Source organism: Ambystoma mexicanum, chromosome 3q (assembly GCF_040938575.1).
Source record: "Ambystoma mexicanum isolate Mex_15411 chromosome 3q, UKY_AmexF1_1, whole genome shotgun sequence".
Lineage (NCBI taxonomy): Eukaryota > Metazoa > Chordata > Amphibia > Caudata > Ambystomatidae > Ambystoma > Ambystoma mexicanum.
In genome coordinates this window covers 1,262,063,884-1,262,084,151 of record NC_090926.1, presented here as the reverse complement: position 1 = coordinate 1,262,084,151, position 20,268 = coordinate 1,262,063,884, and the positions used below count along the sequence as shown (strand labels likewise).

General features: G+C 46.6%; 1 protein-coding gene across 3 annotated transcripts in view; it reads right to left on the bottom strand.

Moving 5' to 3' along the window:
• The window catches only part of LOC138447850 (beta-1,3-galactosyltransferase 2-like), a 583,663-nt gene that overhangs the window by 448,719 nt on the left and 114,676 nt on the right, over positions 1-20,268 (bottom strand). The gene's annotated exons all lie outside the window — the stretch shown is intronic.

Below are 20,268 nucleotides of genomic sequence, written 5' to 3'. Positions count from 1 at the left end.
AAGCTTCCTTCCCAACTTGTAAACAGCCCCTGGAAAACCAGGAACCGGAAACAAAATCTCCTACCCCTGAAAGTCTGCCACCCAAGGAGCAGAGAGGAGGTAGGAGAAACAAAGGACCCAAACAGAACCACTTTGTGGAGGAGGTACATGTCTTCCAATTTGAGGGAGAGGGATCCTCAGAAGATCCTGGGAAAAAGATCTTCTCCTTCAGAGATGGGAGAACTCCTCCCAAGGAAAAATGGGTCCAAAGGGATGCCAATTCAGACTGGGGAGATGTGGAGACTGAGCTACCGCCGCCCATCATCTCATCCCAGAACCGACAATACCAAAATCCCAAGGGTCAAACCCATCCTGATGACTGCCTCCAAAAAGGGCGGGGCGGCCCAGAACCGGAACCAGGGGAACCCACAATGGCTCTGATCTCCAGTTGCCAACTTTTTCTTTCAGATTCCCAAGGCTCTCCACAGAATTCTGCCCAAATCTCTTCGCTCGCAATGTCCAAAACCAGAAAGTTAGCCCACCAGTTGTCCAAGAATGTGCATTATCTGTGCCCCCTTGAGGAGAAGGAGGGAAGATACTATGCCCCGGTACAAGTACAGTGGCAGGGTACAATTCTGGCACTGGTGGACACTGGATCCCAAGCTACCCTTCTGTCCAAAAGGGCCTTTGAGGAACTAAATGCAGGAAGGGGGGAGAATTACCGAATTCCTCTCACCTCTCTTCCTGGACAACTGCAGAACTTTGACGGGAAGGAAATTCCCGTTGAGGGGACTGCAGACTTGTACATTAAAATTGGGCGACACAAGGTGAAACACCTGGTCATAGTATTGACTCCAGAGGGCACCCCTTGCTTACTAGGGAATGACCTCCTGAGAAGGTTGTCACCCCTAATAGATTGCGTAAACAAAGTCCTCTGGACCCAGACTAGCAGACCAATAAAATTAAAACAGAGCACCTGCCACATAGTTGAACAAAAATCTGACCAAGTAGAATTTCACTTCCAGAACAACCAAATTCCAGACGTGACAGTAGACAACAGACTGGTGGTGGGGGGTCCTCTCTATTTCTGAAAATCAACCTTCCTTCCAGTTTAAGGTGGTATTCCACACTGGAAGGAAACACCCTGAAATTCTTTACTAATCCACAATCAGAAACTCCCACTCCGATAGTCCAGAAAGATGTGAAATCAGCTCAGAGCCTGGCTGATATTCAGCAAATTGGAGAGCAGTCGTTCATCCCTGTTCAGTTAAATGATGGGAAGGACTCTGTTCTCACTCGAGTGTGTGTGAACAACGGTAAGAGCTTCATCAGCGAAGCTATGTTCCGGCAACTCCCAAAAGATCCAGCCATTTCCACATTTAAACAGAGACAAATGGGAAATGGACCTGGAAGCACCTAATTCCAAACATCTCCTGCCAAGCAGGTGTATGCTCAAAATCTCCATTGGCAACAAGAGCAAAGTCCATAATTGTTGGGTTGTGCGAGACGACACTGCCGCCTTTTACTTAGACAGTGACATTCTCAATCGCTTTGCCATTAGTTTGGACCTAATAAACTTCAAAGCTTGGTCCCAATTAGCGGATAATCCCATGGACTTTGATGATCCAGAAAAAGCATTTAGGTCAGCTCAATTGCTACCTTATTCAGTTGAAATTCAGATTAAAGAGGAAGTCACCATCCCAGAAAGGACCCGAAAATTCTCCCTGGAAGTGAAAGTTAAAAGAGGACAACATTTGAAAAACCCTGATGCTTACATACATCTAAATGCTTCTCTCCAACAGCAAGGGTTGGGTGTAAACCCAACTCCATTAGTCAAAATAGAACATAACACCATTCCAATAGAGGTGGATAACAGCGACTTAAAGAGTATTACTCTAGCCGCAGGCACCATTATTGGAATGGCGGTTGATGACCGACATTTCTCCATTGATTAAGGAAATTAACTGTTAGGACCAATCCCCAAGGACTGTTTTGACAGTGACAGTGAGGACAATACAACACCAGACAGGATTTTCACCAGGCAAGGGGGGAACCTCCTGGTGTACACTTCTTGCCCTTATGGTAAGGAAGATGTGACTTGTGACTTCAGGAGGGATGAGGTGATTTTCCAGGTCCATGAGGGCTGCCTTTCCCACCTGAAGGCTCCAGTCCAAATCAGCACTCTGACCAGGGACTTCTCCACCCAGCTGGAGGAGGCCGCTGAGATAGCCAAACCAGAAGTCTTTCCAGGCTTCAGGCAGATGGTGGAAGAGAGAGTCAACCTAGCTGATGCCTGTGTGACTCTGGAACAGAAGCAAACGTTGAAACAAGTTTTCTTGGATTTCCAAGATCTCTTTGCGGTAGACTCATATGACTGTGGTCGCACCGACATCCACACCACAACAATTCCCACGGACCTTGGAATGACTCCAGTGTTTGTGAAGCAATATCGTTTGCCTCTCGCATCCATGGAGTCCCTTACTGAAATAATTAAGAACCTTGAGTCCCGGGGAATAATACGTCCAGTACACAGCACCTTCAATAATCCGGTGCTGGGAATATTGAAGCCAAACGGCCAGTGGAGACTCTGCGCCGCCCTTAGGCTGGCCCAGATTCAGGGGTCACGGGTATTCACATTGACCAAGGGCTGGCCCAGATTCAGGGGTCACGGGTATTCACAGCAATAGACCTGACCAATGGATACTGGACCGTGCCTGTCAGTAGGGAGGACCAATACAAACTGGCTTTTACCTTTGGGGGCCAGCAGTACACATGGACCCGGACTCCCTTTGGATACCTCAACTCCGGCAATTAATTCAACATTTTCCTACATAAGGCCATGCCCGACCTGGGTGCGAGGGGTAACCTGGCTTACGTAGATGATGTCCTTATCAAAAGTTCATCTATGGAGGAACACATAGCGGAGATCCGTTATGTTCTGACACAGTTGAGGGCCGCCGGAGCAAAACTTTCCTTTCAGAAAGCACAGTGGTGTAGAACCCGTGTTAATTTCTTGGGGCATGCGATTACTCCTCAGGGTCTCTGTCCCCAAGAAAAGAAAGTGGAAGCACTCCAGAAACTGAAAGACCCCACAACTCTGCAGGAACTAAGGAGCCTCCTTGGACTGACTAATTACAGCAGAAAGTTCATTGAAGGCTACGCAGAGATCACTAGACCCCTGATTCATCTCTTGAAGGGGGGGGTCAAGTGGGAATGGGGTCCAGAACACAATCCGAGGCGGTAAGACAACTCAAAAGAAGCCTCTCACGAGCACCTTGCCTAGCTTACCCTGTCAGAAACAAGGAGTTCTTCCTGGAGACGGGGTTCTCTAATACGTGCTTGACGGCAGTATTATACCAAAAGCATGACAAGGTCAATAAAATAATCTCCTATGCGAGCAAAACTTTATCCTCTGTGGAGGAAAAATTCAACGATTGTGAGAAGGCACTCCTGGCAACGGTGTGGGCATTGAAGAATTACCGCCCGTTTATCCAGGGAGAACACATCATAGTGGAGACTCCACACCAGCCTCTGCAATATCTCCAAAGTGACAGAATCCGGGCCGGAAATGTGAGTAATTCCCGAATTACTTCCTGGATTCTGTCAATGCAAGGCTTTCCTGTAGAGGTCAGATATGGCCAAAACAAGAAGAGTCCCCTCGCGCAAGGTCTGGCTGACTTGCATGATTGTGCCAGAGAAAACTGTCTCGAGGACGAAAGTCTAAAATTCAAGGACAACATGGAGGCATACCTTAATTCCCCACACAAAGTCTTTGAAGAAGACAAGTGTGAGGGAATGCCCACTGTCTATGTGGATGGATGCTCGTACCATGTTGACGACAACGGGGAGAAAGAACTGGTGGCCGGCGTAGGGAATGCATGGGTGAATGAGTCACCAGAACCCTCCGCTGGATACAAAATTGGACCCCGAAGTAGTCAGGTGGCAGAATTGATGGCTGTGCATCAGGCCATTCTCACTGCTGTCCAACATCAACTCCATGAACTGGTCATAATGACAGATTCGGATTATGTACGGAACAGGTTCATGGAGCACCTGGTTAATTGGAAAACCCGAGGCATGTTATGTGCTAATAACAAACCCTTGAAACATGGGAAGTTAATCCAAAACATTGATGATCTGGTCACATCGAATGGGATGACCATCTACTGGAAAATGATCAAGGGTCATTCCAAAGTAGAGGGACCAGACAAAACTGGAAATGACTTAGCTGATCAGCTGGCCAAAACCGGGGCCATCCAAGGGGATCTAATAGAAATAGAGTCCCTGTTGGGGGAAATCCAGGTCACTGCTATCACTAGGTCCCAGACAAATGCTCACAATGATCTTTCAACTGCACAATGGAGTAAGGAGACCCCTGATGCTGATTTAATTACAGCTCAGAAGGGGCATCCAATTATTGGTAAGTTTTACCAACACCTTGAGGACCCTGAGAACTTTCCCCTGACAGATACCGATTACATTGTGAAAGAGGACCTAAGAGTGTTGATGAAATGTCCAAAAATGTTCCGAATCCAAGACGGTTTGCTGGTAAGGACATCCAAAGCTGGCCACGATCAGTGGGTGGTTCCTACCTCATTCCGAAGCCTGATGTTGAGTCACGCCCATGATGCGGCCACCGCCGGTCATAGGGGGTTTCATACAACACTGGAAATCTTAAGAGAGGTTGCATACTGGCCACACATGGGGCAGGACCTCGACCAATACTTGAAGGGGTGTCTTGTGAGTGCACAATTTCAGCCATCATCCCTCACACACCGTGCGCCTCTCCAAAAGAGGGGGATGACACTGCCATGGTCAGATTTGCAAACCGACTTTGTAGGCCCTGTAATTCGCTCGTCTAGAGGAAACAAGTACATGTTGACCGTTACATGCTTGTTTACCAAGTGGGTGGAATGTCTCCCAGCCCCAAACTGCAAGGCAGAAACAGCAGCTGCCCTGATGATTAACCACATCTTTTCCCGTTTTGGTCTACCTCAAACGATTGAGTCAGACAGAGGTAGCCACTTCACCAGTGAAGTAATGACAAAGATGTGGGAGATACTAGGGATACTAGGGGTTAAAAGGAAGCTACACATTGCTTACAGGTCAGCTTCTTCTGGAGCAGTGGAGAGATATAACCGGACAATTGTGAACATATTAAAAACGTTTGTGGCAGATTCTGGGCCAAGTTGGGATATCCGACTACCTCTGGTCCTAATGGCCATCAGATCTACCCCTTCTTCTGCAACCAAAATGTCACCATTTGAGTTGATGACCGGACGCAAGATGGTGCTTCCCCAGAATTTGCTCTACAGAACCCAAGAGCAAACGTTGATAAATGCCTCCACAACTCATGAGTATGTGGAGAATTTAAGGAAACAACTTCAGCATGCTTTTGCCTATGCTCAGCGGAATCTAGAAAGATCAGCCGAGAGCATGAAGACCCACTATTATTTAAAAACTACCCGAAAGGAATATAAGGTGGGTGATCGGGTCTATCTATACAATTTCCAAAGGAACCAGGCCAAACAGTGAAAATTCTTGCCTACATGGAAGGGACCGTTTGAAATTATAGACAAAATCTCCCCTGTGGCCTACAAGATCTGCATCCCCAAAGGCGGTTTGGCAGAGGGGGAAGACAAGTGGGTACATATAAATCAGAAAAAGTATTGCCATCCCAGGCACACTCTGCAACAACTGGAGGAATCCACTGGAACGTGGCTCATGGAAATCAGCAACTCCACTTCACAAAGTGCGTGCCTAATGAGGAACACTAATCACAACCTTGCCTCAGTAACATCTACATAGAAACAAGCGCTACATATGAGGAGCGTAACACATGAATAAAATTACACTTGATCCTTTAAACACAATTCACCAAGGAAACTTCAACAATCTCCTCACAGGAAATCACCATGCGCATATAGAGGAGCGGCGTTGTAGCGATAACCGTTCTCACCTTCAAACACACACACACACACACACACAGAACTGAACGTTACTTTTTGTTCACAGGAAAACAAATGGAGCTGAAGGACAGCACCCGCGAAGTGAAAAGGGAATACTTGCGGTGACAGAACACTGGGAACGTCCGTTTTCAAAAATTCTTCTGAGGAGACTAACGGGCTATGGAATGGGAGAGAATGAAAGGGCTAAGAGGGGGAATAACTACGGCGGAAACTAGGAAGGGGAACACGGGACTGACAGCACTACTACGAACTAAAAGAGCAGAAAAATGATTCAGAAAAAATTTCATGACTGGAGCTTGGTACCGCCGTAAGCGTTGCCTGAACTTTACGACGCGAAGCTGTGGGATGTTTTACCCATACATACAAGCCCTACCATAAAACCATGCCAGTACTGTGCAGTACTGGCATGGAAAACATCATGATGGCCAGAACTGCCCAGAGAGTGCACAGGGAAAACATGAAGAATAGGCTGCCACCCATTTTTGCCTATGTTGTGAGCACAGGAGGGCACTGCCTAAAACCACCATTGGGCTACACACACAGTAGCCTGAAACCATTGGGAATGGCAATGCTGATTGCCAAAAAAGCAACTCAGAACTGTGGGGAATTCATTTTCTTAATCCCAAAAATGGTTGCATTACCAGTACTCACCACTATCAGAAAGCCGGCGTTTTAAAACCACCCGACTTTTGTGTAAAACTGCACAAATGAAACAAAACCAGACCAAGGAAAGACTTGCTAAGAGGTGGAAGAATGTAAAACCATATTCTGAAATGACGTGAAGGAAGTAATTATTTAATGTATAGGTACAAATTGTCAGTTTGATTTGAATGTAGAAAACTGGGAACAAAAAGTGACATTTAGCTGAAACCTGGCTTAGTGAAACTGGATTCTGCCTGACAACTACCCCCGACAGGAGAAACCTGTTCAGCCACTCTTCCCAGGCCCGGCTGCATCCTGAGGTCACATGGCCCTGTTGATTGAAAGGGCAGTGGCAGCTGGGGACTACAGGGAGTTGACAAAGGCCTGTCCTGGACTCAGGCAAATGATATATTGGGGGCGCCGTAAAGTGGCTTCCTCTTAGGGGAAACTGGGATGTGGGAAGCCACATGCCTTTCTGACCAGAGCATAACTTTAAAAAGATAGATAACTCATAGTGCGGACTTGTCAGAATTATATAAGTAATATCATTATTTTTGTGATTCTTCTGTGAACATTTTGAGAGGCGTTAGGACCCTGTGGTGTATTCTGGGGGGTTGCTAGCAGAAAATAGGGTCTCACTCCAAATGTCTGCATGTTAAAAATCTGACACTTCATCAATTAATGTCCATACTCCTTGCGCACATGTGTGTAATTTTGGGTAAATGTCCGATATTGCAAAACCAGTTAAAAAGCGCAAAATGTTGTCATTTTTTAATGCAAGCCCCCAGGAAGATCAGAGGCGGTCAAGCATGGACCATAAGGAATATATAATGTGCACATGTAATTTCAACAAATTGTATAACTGGGAAAGATGTATTTGAATCAAATATAGATTTGTGGGCAAACTGACCAGGGGAGGATCCTCTGACCCATAAACAGACCTCATCATGATGACAATCCATTTCCTTACCCCAATCATGGGAGAGGGGAGAATTGGGCCAATGGCAAGTAGAGAGGGGCAGGCTTAGCTAGGCCCAGGCACACACCCATTTTCAAAACACATAAAAAGAGACTGCTGGGACAGGTAGAGACATTCAATTCCATTTGCTGCGGAGCATGCTGACCGACGACTTCACATCCAGAGATCCAGACTTCAAATCCATCAATCTCCAAAGACCAGAACTTTACTTCAGAACTTAAAGCAAGGGCCTAAACCCACAAACTGAGAACTCTTCTCAGCAGGCCTCAGCAACCTTAAAATCATTTGCAAACTCTTCCACAGCCGGGCGAGCTGTTTGAATTCTTTTGCCAAGAACAATTGCCAGAGACCAGACCAGAGATCCAGAGTGACCCAGACCGCTGTGAGCAGAACCAGAGAGATGACCCAGATCACTGTGAAGTGCCGAGACCAGAACAGGAGTCCAGTCCAAAACCTGACCAGATCCGTGGCGAGGCCTATTTCAAATTTATATTGTGAGTACCTAGCAGAACTGTGCAGAACCAATCTCTTAGTTAAAATAATCTAATCCAAACTATTTTAACCTAAGTAGAACAGCCTCCTAGAAATCGTGTCATGTGTCATTTTTAAAGCTGCAAGCTGTCACCTCTCATTTTGAGTTACTTTAAATCCGAAAAACGACCTTTATTTAATCGTCCGTATCTCTGGAACCGTTTGGTTTAGCTTTCATCTGAAAGCTTAGAATCTAGGCTTTCCAATGAACCTAGAACCGACATGCTACTCCTTATACTTTTGCCGTAATCGCGATTCACGCACTCGCAAATTTTGCCACGATTTGCGATTTGGCCTGATTTCTTTACCTGTAAAAAGATAGCAGCTTTTTGCTTTCCTTTGCTAAAAATTTGTTTGCCTCTTAATAACCATCCCTGAATCATTGCTAAAGTGAGCCTGAGCTCATCCCAAGTATCTCTCACTCACCCTGAACCTCCTACAGGGAATTAAAAGCATTTTCATCATATTTCTCACTTTACTGCCACCACATTCAAAGCACTTGGGCCGGTGTTTTAAAACTCATACCTGTTTTCTCTAAGCTTGCTGGAGGGGAACTGAATTTCGTATTGTATTTGATTGCATTGCTGAGAATTGTGTGCTCCTCTTTCCATCTCCTTCCATTTCTTACATTGCATAGGGGAGGGGGGTGAATTGCCAGAGAAAAAGTGATTATCTTATCTTTTGCTAATATCATATCAAGTATTTCTGTACTGCATTTTATTCCTCATTGCTTTTCCCTTGAAATCATAAAAGTATTTTTGCTACTTTATCCATCCTATACTAACTCCTCATTGATTGTAAAGAAGTGTGCTAGTGCCAGATTACCCATTGTTGATCAACATCATATGTCTAAGTGTACTATTAGATATTAATTTATTATAAAGTGTGATATATATATATATATATATATATATATATATATTGTTTAATTTTTCAAATAAACCTTTTAATTTGCAAAACAAAACTACTTCTTGGCTCAGTGGGGTCAAGGGGATTCTAAGAGGGGGGTGTTATACAAGGGTTGTCATCCAGAGTACTGAACTGATTATAAAAATACATCAATAAGGGTTTTCCTCAGCATCCCAGGCTAGGCATTGACTTAGCTGTAGTGTTGATTGAATATCGCTTACAAAGCGCGGAACGAGAAAGGGGAAGGGTTTAAATACCCAGAGAGCGCAGCCACTAGACTGCACATTGATTTACAGGGAATTTACAGGGTGGCCATGTTGGAATACAATGAGGCGTAGGAAAACTGAATAGCCACAAGTTCCTATATGCATTGACCCTCATATTCAAATTGCTTAACCAGGAGACCTTGGAAAACCTTTTTGGGAAAACCCAGTGATCCTGACAGGGGGTGCCGCAAGGTAATGGATTTTTGGGCTAAAATAGAACGCACCTGGAGAAAAGCAGGAGTGAACAGATAAGAGTGCCTACTGGGCACACACCCCAGACTGAGCAAACATAAACACATTGTAAAACTAATGGACATGGGGTGTATATTAGCAAAAAGGGCAATTGCAATGGCATGGAAATCACCCTGAGGCCCAACATATGAGAGATGGAGCAGCGAACTGATGCGCTGGACTACAGCACAGACTACAGCCTGGAAGGCAGGAATCACCAGATCGGATGGTGATATGAGTGTCACATTTGAGGCATGGAAATCACTAATAAGAGACATGTTCCCCCCTGCGGATGATAAACCCCCCTGATTCTGCATGTACAATACTACACATGTGAGCTGCGATACAGAATGTGAATTGAAAAGCCCCCCTACAGGGAGACCCCTAAAGGTGGCTCTGCGATCCCTGAACCACACACCGACACTTACAGGATGGCTATGTCCTAACTATGACTAGGAAGACAGTAACTGTTTGTTGTTGTTAAGTGTTTAATTGATGTTAATCATCAACATTGTAAGACCTATACCACAAAATGGTAACTAAAGGCTGCAATTTATTATTGAATGTCTATTTACAAATGCAAATAAAAATATTTACAACAAAAAAATGATAGTGGTAGTTGTTAGGCACAGATTCACTTGGTAGCTGTGGCTGAGCAGTCAGACTTCCCTCAAGAAGAGTTAGGCAGTATACAGAGTATTCACAATAGGTCAGAAGAGCACAGTAGAACAAGTAAACACTGACCAGAGCTTGGTGTAAAAGAGATATAATTATTTATTTAAAACCGCATCTAGAAAAAACACACAGGCACTAATAGTAAGCAATTCAAAAACACGGTCACTAAAAGATATACACTCCCTTAGAGGAATTTTAGACAAGTCTTAAGTAAAGCCCCACTTATTTTCAGACAGCGGTGAGCGCTTAACGCAGATGGCACTCTAATAATTCGTTTTGAAAAGGGAGAGAAAAGCAGAGTATAAATTGAAACAGATCCCAAAACTTTCATAAGAACAAAACAAGAGAGGGAGGCAAGTAAAACCGTGAAGTTAGAGTTTAGAAGGCCGGATCCACTTTAAGTGGATCAGAACGAAATGTGTCCAAGGTCACACGGTTGAAGTGCTCAAGAGTCTTGCAAATGTTCAAAAAAAGAGTTGGACCAAAAAAAAGGGATCTATTAGAAGGTCAAGGCAGCCAACCCAGTCCAGAAGGTTAAAGGATTATTATTACCTTGTAGCAATCTTTAGAAATGGAGGCCTGGCGGACACGGTACCTTAAAGTGGTGAGAAGACTCCAGCAGGGGCAGTTGTTCCTGGCAACGGATGCAAGTCAGTGCTTCGTCCGGGGGAAGAGAGGATCTCGTCGGGGAGGAAGACAGGAGTCCATTGCACTGTCAGGGAAGAAACCAGCCGCGGAGTTCTCAGGTAAAAGGAGCGGTCCTTTTTTTCGCGGTCCAGTGGTAAGTGGCTATCCGGTTGCCGGGGTGCTTGGCACGGGCAATTCGACCACAAGACGGCCTGGGATGCGAGAAAAAGAAGGTAAACTGGTTGTGCCCACCAGTCAGGGGAAGAAGCCTAACCAGCCGGGAGATCTTCTCTGTCGTCGGGAAGTGGTGAGTCGGTTCCGCAGGGCTCCACCGGTGGTGTTGTCGTGGTAGATCGGCTCAGCTTCTCCCTCGTCGGATTCTCAGGTCCTATGGTGACTTCTGAAGTTCCAGTCCCCAAATCCCTGCTTTTATGCAGCACACCCCCATTCACTCAGCTTAGCTGTCAATCAAACATGCTAAGTGGTGAGCCGGCCGGCTCATCACTTGGGCCAATCACACAAGAGTGCGACTTGAGTTACCAAGGTAACTCAGTCCAGGGTGCCTAAACCCTCACCCGCACCCCCTGTGGTACCTAGACAGAGTGGCACCACTTCTGGAGGCTTCTGTGGAGAAGCCTGCCAAAAAGTGGAACAAAGGGCTCAACTTGGGTTGGAGTCACAGAAGAGAACACAAACGCCATTTTAGAATCGAGTCCTGGCAAAAAATACCAACCGGCGAATTAATATTAATTAAATAAACCGGCGGTATGTTTGAGGCTATGAGAATTAAATAATGAAAGTTGGTAGCCTCGAACAATGGGAAAATCCCATTGGGATATATTCGCGGTCGAATATAAAAAGTAGTATCCACTGCCACCAGCCAAAACTCGATCAGGGGGGACGGAGACGTGCCCCCTCGACTAACAGACCCCGGGGCAATCGAATTGTCCCGACCAGTATGTCCACAATATAGCTGGGGGACTCACTAAGTTAGGAAACTCAGCCTAACAGAGAATTCTCCCTAACAGTAGTGTGACCGTTTTCGAGATGGGTTGAAGCCGGCCCATGCCCACATCCTGATGCCACTTTGCAGCGAAGTTTTTGGTACGAGAAGTATTTCCTAGATGGGGCGTATGTGAGGTGCTGAGATCCGACAATGGTCCACATTTTGGAACTGAATTATTTGAGCAGAAAAGTTTGTTACTGAATATTAAGCATACATTTTCGTCTGCTTATCACCAACAAGTGAATAGACTCAACGGTCTTCTCAAGGAAAGGATTACCAAGTGGAAATTAACATTGGAGAAGGGACGGCTATATTGCATACCCTTGGCATTATATGCCTTATGGAATCAGCCCGGGTCGGACCAACTCACACCCCATGAACTAGTTACAGGGAGGCGAACGAGAATGCCTCCGACTCCTCCATCGAGGAATAGAAGTGATGCCCAGAAGACAGCTGAAATGTTAGGAAATGAAGTCAATGACTATTTGACATGTATGACCGCTAGTATCTCTGTCATTTCAGATCAATACAGCAGCAAGGGGTGTCAGTCTCAAGATGCAAGCAAAGACCATTCAGCAAACAGAATTCAAGAACTTTTACCTGTATCTAGGCTATTTATTGGAGATTTGATCCTAATTAGCACCTTCACAAGGAAGTGGCACAGGTCCCAGTTTATTGGTCCTTTTATAATAGAGAACATTACCCCTTCAGCATTAAAGGTCCTGGAAAGGCGTGCCTGGATACATTTGAGTGACGTCAAGCCCTACACGGGTGTGACCGATCCACCCCCACACGTTGAATTGGAAGCAAGTCAACACGAAGTAGTTCAGCACATGCAGACTTGATCGATGATGAGGAAGAAGGACGCAGAAAGTGCTGAATAAATAAATGCAAGTGTGCATTTGGACTGTGGCTGTTCATGAACACTCCTTATAGATATTATAGCAGGCATGCAAACCTGTTGCTTGAACCACAGAAATCTCTTTAAACTTGGACTTCAGAAAGTATTAAAGTCCAGAAAAGTATGCCACATCTTGAGTTTTTGTTTGACAACTGGAAGAGGGAGCAGTTCCCAGACTCGTTCCTTATTGAGTTCTTGTTTGGTCTCTGCAATCGGTCTGTCTAATGATGATGCCCACAGATTTCTTGTTATGATCTTTGTACTATTTACTATTCACATGATGTAACGTGGCACACTGAGAAGAGATAATGGCAAAGCACGCAAAGAGAACATCTAGAATCCGATGGTGAAGTAAAGAATTGAGTAACCTGTTACGTGTAAAATGAAGATTACACGTGTGAAGAGCACGGAAGAAAATGCAAATTGTTTTATAAATGTACAGAGCCAGCAATGAAGTAATCATAGAAGCTAGCTATACGTAGTATAATAGAGTACAGACGGTGCTGCCAAGATATATATATATATATATATATATATATATATATATATGGGATACATTACTCACCGTAATCGTATTTCTGATGCTTGTATCTGCTTAGATTCACATGCTGTGCATAGGCCGACATCTAGTGGAAGCTGCGGAGTATTACAGTTTGTTTTTCGAAAGTCGAAAATGGGCGTCGACACAGGCTTGCCAGTAATACTATCCCTAGTGTGACGTCCACTGTACCCAAGATCCCTCACGCGTGTAGGATCCTCAGATTGTATTTTTTCTGACATGAGGAAGCATGAGGAGTAGCGTGAGTACAGATAATCCAAGCAGATAAACAGAAAGGTAAGACTACAAGCAATCATGCGCCTTCTCTCGGAGGGGAGGAAGGGTGGGTCGCATGTGAATCTAAGCAGATACAAGCATCAGAAATACGATTACGGTGAGTAATGTATCCCTTCTGAGGCTTGTGGAATCTGCTTAGATCACATGCTGTGCATAGATTAGCGAGCAGTACCAGAAGAAGGAGGTGGGATGTGAGAAGGGTCATGAGCAAACAGGTGTCTTAGAACCGCTTGTCCCACTTGTGTATCTGTCTTGGAATGAGTGTCAATGCAGTAATGCTGAGTAAAAGTGTGAATAGAGCTCCAAGTAGCCGCTTTGCAAATGGTGTCGAGGGGAACATTTGCAATGAAAGCCAGAGTGGCACCAATGCCTCTAGTAGAGTGGGCCCTTGGCGTAAAAGGCAGAGTCTTTTCAGAAAGAGAGTAACACAGCTGTATACAGTTGATAATCCACTTCGAGATAGCGCCTTTAGAGACGCGATCCCCCTCTCTGCCTGTAGCTACGGAGACAAACAGTTGATCTGTTTTCCTTAGCGGTCTGGTTTTATTTACATAGTATAGGACCGCCCTACGCACATCTAGGGTGTGTAGTTTCACCTCAGCCGAGCTTTGTGGGTTTTGGAAGAAAGCCGGAAGCTCGATGGACTGGTTTACATGGAACTTGGATATGAATTTAGGTGAGAACCTAGGGTGTGTGCGTAAAACCAGTTTGTCCTTGTGGATAGTAAAGAAAGGATCTTGCACTGACAGAGCCTGAATTTCACTGACCCTTCTTATGGAGGTAATGGCTACTAAGAAGGCCGTTTTATAAGTCAGGTGTTTGAGACTACTTTTATGCATGGGTTCGAATGGGGGTCCCATGAGCTTAGCTAGCACCACGTTGAGGTCCCATCCTGGCGGTGGGTTCGAAATAGGAGGGTGAAGTCTCTTTACTCCTTCCATGAAGGCTTTAACCACTGGCACTTTCCACCACGAGACCTTGTTATGGGATGTGGTGTAAGCCGAGAGGGCTGCCAGGTGTACTTTCAGTGAGTTAAAAACCAACCCTGCATCCAGCAGGTGGAGCATGTATGTCACAACGTTGGAAGGAGTGCAATCAACCGGGTTGATTTGTTTATTCTGGCACCAGATAACGAATCTTTTCCACTTATCAAAGTAACAGTGCCTTGTATTTGGTTTCCTGGACTCCTTTAGAATGTCCATACACCTCTGTGGTAATTTGAGATGTCCAAACTCTATGACTTCAGGAGCCATGCTGCTAGGTTCATAGAGTTGGGTTCCTGATGCACTGTTTGACCCTGTTGCTGGGACAGTAGGTTGTACCAGGCTGGGAGTCTGATGGGTTCGCACACCGCTATCCTGCGTAGGTGTGGAAACCATGGTTGTCTCGCCCACATGGGAGCAACTAGGATGAGCGTCATCGATTCCTTGTTCATCTTGTACACCACCTTCCTGATGAGAGGAGTTGGTGGAAAAGCGTACGCAAACATCCCTGACCAGTTCATCCACAGGGCATTCCCTTGGGAGTCCGGTTGGGGGAACCTGGATGCAAATCCTGGGCATTGTTTGTTTTCGCTTGTGGCGAATAGGTCTATAGTGGGGAAACCCCACTGAGAGAAGAGATCTTCTACCACGTCTCTGTGAAGGACCCATTCGTGTTCTTCTGGGAGGGAGTCTCTGCTTAGAGCATCCGCTAGGGAATTGAGCTCCCCTGGAACATGTTGCGATGACAGGAAGATGTTCCGTCTGAGTGCCCATATCCAGATTTTCTGGGCAAGCTTGGACAGATTTGGTGAACGAGTCCCCCCTTGCTTGTTTAGATAGAACATGGCTGTCGTGCTGTCCGTCCTGATCTGCACCGACAAGTTCAGTAGATGGGGCTCGAACGCCTTTAGCGCTCGGAATCCTGCCAGAAGCTCTAGCAGATTGATGTGGTTCTTGGCTACTGAGTGAGACCAGAGACCCTGAGCTGTGTGGTGGAGATGGTGAGCTCCCCACCCAGTCAGGCATGCATCTGTAGTCACCACGGCTTGTACTTCGGGATCGTAAAAGGGTTTCCCCTTTGCGAGATTCTCTCTTGTCCACCAGTGTAGGCTCTGTACGAGTGTTGGCGAAACGACCACTAGATCGTCCCAATGACCACTTGCCTGAGACCACTGTTTCGCCAACCATTCCTGCATGGGACGCATGCGCAGACGCGCGTGGGGGACCAGGTAAATGCATGACGCCATCATGCCCAGTAACCGCATAGCTTTGCGTACTGTTATTTGTTGACCTGACTGATAATGCGGAATTTGCAGAAGTATATTCCGAATTCTCTCTTCCGAAGGGAAGGTCAATCCTTTCTGAGTATCTAGGATAGCTCCTAGAAATTGTTTTGAGGTGCTTGGCACCAGACTTGACTTTTTCTCGTTGATAGAGAAGCCTAATTCGTGGAGGAGGTCGATAGTCCTCTGAATGTTTGACCTGCAAATTCCTGGGGTTTCCCCCGTTATGAGCCAGTCGTCCAGATAAGGGTACACCGGGATTGCTTCCCTGCGTAGGTGTGCAGCCGCCACCGCCAGTACCTTGGTGAATACCCTTGGTGCAGAAGCTATCCCGAAGGGCAGTACCTTGAATTGGTAGTGGCGACTGTCTACCTTGAAGCGTAAGTACTTTCTGTGCGCTGGGAGCATGGAAATATGAAAATAAGCATCTTTCATATCCAAGGTTGCCATGTAATCCCCCTTTTTTAGGAGGGGGATTACCTCTTGTAGCGTGGTCATACGGAATTTTTGGGGCTTGACATACTTGTTGGCAGGCCGCAAGTCCAATACTGGGCGCATTGTCAAATCTTTCTTTGGCACAAGGAAGTAAGTTGAATAGATACCCTTGTTTACCTGGTGTCCTGGGACGAGTTCTATCGCGTCCTTTTCTAGCAGAATGGCGATCTCCTCGAGAAGGATCCTTTGATGCTCTAGGGAGTGCACTCTTTGTCGTGGAGGATGGTTCCGGGGACGCTGCAGTAGTTCTATACAATATCCTGCGGATACTGTTGACAGCACCCATCTGTCTGAGGTGATCCCTTCCCAAGCCTGGGTGAAGGTGGAAATGCGTCCCCCTACTGGGGTTGCGTGGCAAGGGACCCTGAACTGAGCGTCACTGTTTTGGTGGAGGCGTGCCACCTCCCTTGTTGGGGCTGCCTCTGCCTCTTCCACGACCTCTCTCGTTACCCCTGCCGTAACTTTGGGTAGACTGCTGGTTGTTATTCCATTGTGTACCCTGTCCCTGGGCATAGTTGCCTCTTTGTGAATTTTGTCCGCGTGGGCGACGAAAATTACTGTTCCCCCTCTGGTTAGGGGGTTTGTTGGTAAGCTGGCCAAGGGATTTGAGAGTCTCATATTCATCTTTGGCATTTTTAAGTGCGTCTTCGACCGCTTTCCCAAACAATAGGTCGGGTTCCACTGGCTTGTCTATTAAAGAAGCCTGGGTTTCTGTCTTGAATCCCGACTGCCGTAACCACGCATGTCTTTTGATAACAGTACCTTCTGCTATCAATCTCCCTGCGTTGTCAGCGGCGTCGAAAGTTGCTTTTAAAATGCAACCAGACACGGCTCTCCCTTCTGCCGAGATCCGAGCCAGCTGGCCCTTTAATGGTTCTGGAGCAGAGGCAATGAGCGCCGCGACCTCTTCCCATTGATGGCAATTGTACTAGCCAACAGGGTGGTGGAATTCGCAATCCTTGCTTGGTAGGCGGACGTTGAGGCTACCTTCCTGCCAAACCCGTAAAGTTTTTTGCTCTCCTTGTCGGGAGGAGCTTCTGATGAAGATAAGGGCGTGCCAGCCCTTTTTCTAGTGTTGGTAACCACTAGGGAATCTGGTTTAAGATGTCCCCTTATATATAGAGGGTCAGACTGGGCTGCCCGGAAAATCTTTTCAATTCTGGGGTTGACAGCTCTGGTGAGGTTCGGATTCACCAGGGAAGGATCTATTCTTCGTTGGATGGATTTGAGGATAGGGATGGTCTGAGCGACTGGTCTTCTCTCTCCTACAAACTCCTCCGCGAAGTCCCTTTCCTCCTGTACACCGTGGGTGTCGATGTGGAAGTGTTCCGCTGCTCGAGCGAGAACCTCGTTAAGGAGGGGCTGGTTATCAACTGGAGAGTCAGTAACTGGGGCTTCGCTTTGTACTGGGGAATCTACTCTGTAAATTTCCTGCTCATCTTCTCCCTCCTCCAGGTCCTCATCCTCCGCATAGTAATCTGTCCCGGTTTGTTCTTCCATCATGTCAAACTCCTGGTTCTCTTCAGGGAAAACTTGTCCCTGGTAACTGGGGAGTGGAGTAGAATATGGAGTGGAGTAAGGCTGAACCTCGAAGGGTTCAGGTCTTTCGACCCGGGGCTTTTTACTTAGCGGGATGGGATCGGAGGAGCCTGAGGGTGTGGCCCCTTGAGGGTTATATGAAAGAAAGTGTTCTGGGTTCTTATCATAAAAATCAGCTAAGGAAGACATCCTAGACATAACCCTGTCTATGTCTTCACTGGACCATTCCCTGGAACAGGGTATTACTTTAGCAGGTGATTTATGGGACTTTTCAAGGGTAGACTTGTGTTTGCTTGTCTGCTTAGGCTTTACAGGGGTGGAAGGCTGTGCTTTCCGCTGTTTCCCCCCTTCCCCGTGCGTGGAAAAATGTTTTCCCTGTCCCTTGGGGGCCCCAGAGACTTTCGACGCCTGGCGTCGAGGGTCTGGAAAGGTATCTGTGTGCTTCGGGCGTGGGGCCTCACTGGTGTTAACCGCGGTCTCGGTATCTTGGAGCGCGGCCTGGGGGTGGAAGTCGTCTTCGTCTCCCGACGATCGAACTTCCGTTAGTGTGTGTAGCGAGGCACTCTTGGCAAGAGTGGATGATTGCCTTGCGTCGTGAGGCGATCTCGATCGAGAGCGCCCAGAGGACACCGAGTCGGACCGTTCTTTTTGTGCCTCTTTCCGGGAAGTCGACGTCGTCGAGGTCCGGTTGGTCTTAGTGTGTTTAGTGTGTGTTAGGTGTGTAGCGCTTGCGTCGCCGGGGGTCTTCCCCATAGCCGCCTTGCCGGACGACCTTCCGAGGTCGGGGACCTGCGCTCGTCGGCTGTCTTTCGACGCCGTAATGCCCTCGCCGTCCGAAAGTACGGCGTCGCTGCCATCGCTGAAGGCGCCCTCCGCTGCCATGGCCTCCTGCCTGGCGTGGTGGGCCCAACGCTTTGTCGAACGGTCCTTAAGTGTCTTAGGTTTAAACCTAATACACGCTCTGCGGTTCGCTTCGGGGTGATCCCTCGGCAAGCAGAGATTGCACGTGGCGTGCCTGTCGACCCAAGGGTATTTGCGATTGCACTTGGGGCAGAATTGAAAAGGGGTACCCTCCATTCGCACCTTAAGGCAGCGGGCTGCTAAGTGTAGGAATATATATAAATGTAACTATATATCAAGAGTGAAGAGTATGTACCACCCCCCACTCTCCCTACTTGTAAGGGCCGAGGCCAGCGGCCTACTAGGCCCGGGCCGAGGCCAGCGGCCTACCGAGGCCCAGATCCGTCGTGCAGCAGTCGACGGTCGATGACTTCTCCAGCCGTCGTCGAGGTTGAGGGTCGACGTTGGGGTGGGGAAGGGAATGAATAAGAATTAAAATTATAATAACAGCAAAAGTATGGCTAAGGCCAGGGAACTCCGCAAGATGCTTCCGACCAGTATGGCGGAAAAAAACAATCTGAGGATCCTACACGCGTGAGGGATCTTGGGTACAGTGGACGTCACACTAGGGATAGTATTACTGGCACGCCTGTGTCGACGCCCATTTTCGACTTTCGAAAAACAAACTGTAATACTCCGCAGCTTCCACTAGATGTCGGCCTATGCACAGCATGTGATCTAAGCAGATTCCACAAGCCTCAGAAATATATATATATATATATATATATATATATATATGATACATTACTCACATAATCGTATTTCTGATGCTTGTATCTGCTTAGATTCACATGCTGTGCATAGCCCGACATCTAGTGGAAGCTGCGGAGTACTACAGTTTGTTTTTTGAAACTCAAAAATGGGCGTCGACACAGGGCGTGCTAGTAATACTATCCCTAGTGTGACGTCCACTGTACCCATGATCCCTCACGCGTGTAGGACCCTCAGATTGTATTTTTTCTGACATGAGGTAGCATGAGGAGAAGCGCGAGTACAGATGATCCAAGCAGATATAAAGAAAGATAAGACTACAAGCATCCATGCGCTTTCTCTCAGAGGAGAGGAAGGGCGGGTCACATGTGAATCTAAGCAGATACAAGCATCAGAAATACGATTACGGTGAGTAATGTATCCCTTCTGAGGCTTGTGGAATCTGCTTAGATCACATGCTGTGCATAGATTAGCAAACAGTGTTAGAAGAAGGAGGTGGGATGTGAGAAGGGTTCTGAGCAAACAGATGTCTTAGAACCGCTTGTCCCACTTAGTTTTTGTATTTTAAACAATTTTTTATGGTGTTGGTAATGGTGTGTTTGCTTTGGAGCACATTTGTTGCTCTGCACTATTTTTTCGATACATATGGTAATGGGGGAGTAGAGAAGGGGAGAAGAAGAGCAAGGAGAGGCTAATTGGGAAGTAGATTTAACTAGAAAAATATAGTCTGCAAACTGGATATCGATTTACTAATGTTGTTGTGTATTTGGGGATAATCTTCCATTTATGGTTAGATATATCTAGTAT